General features: G+C 19.3%; 1 protein-coding gene across 1 annotated transcript in view; it reads left to right on the forward strand.

The window, feature by feature from the left end:
• Positions 1-358, forward strand: part of LOC108578147 (DENN domain-containing protein 4C) — a 16,944-nt gene that overhangs the window by 3,417 nt on the left and 13,169 nt on the right. The window lies entirely within an intron of this gene.

The raw sequence follows: 358 nt of genomic DNA on the forward strand, positions 1-358 counted from the left end.
CCAATAAAGGATTGCTATATTTGTTGATGTTCACATAGCAAATTCTAGAACTGGATATCAAAATCTTTGTAATTTGTGTTTTAAAAATAACATTTTAAATTTTGTCCAAAAAAATATTGCATGTTCTGTTGTTTGTATAATTTTAGGATAGTATATATATAGCATAGAAATTAGATTCACACATGAATCATTAATACATTTAATAAAATAAATTATTTTAAACTAACACCAATACCATTACTGATATGAATAATATTTCATTTTGGTTTAATGGAGTTTTTAAAATATATTTTAATTTAAAAAGATGAAAGCATAAATATATAAAATCATTAATATCTTAAATATTTTTAATAAGATT

This window comes from Habropoda laboriosa, unplaced genomic scaffold, assembly GCF_001263275.1.
Source record: "Habropoda laboriosa isolate 0110345459 unplaced genomic scaffold, ASM126327v1 scaffold1329, whole genome shotgun sequence".
Lineage (NCBI taxonomy): Eukaryota > Metazoa > Arthropoda > Insecta > Hymenoptera > Apidae > Habropoda > Habropoda laboriosa.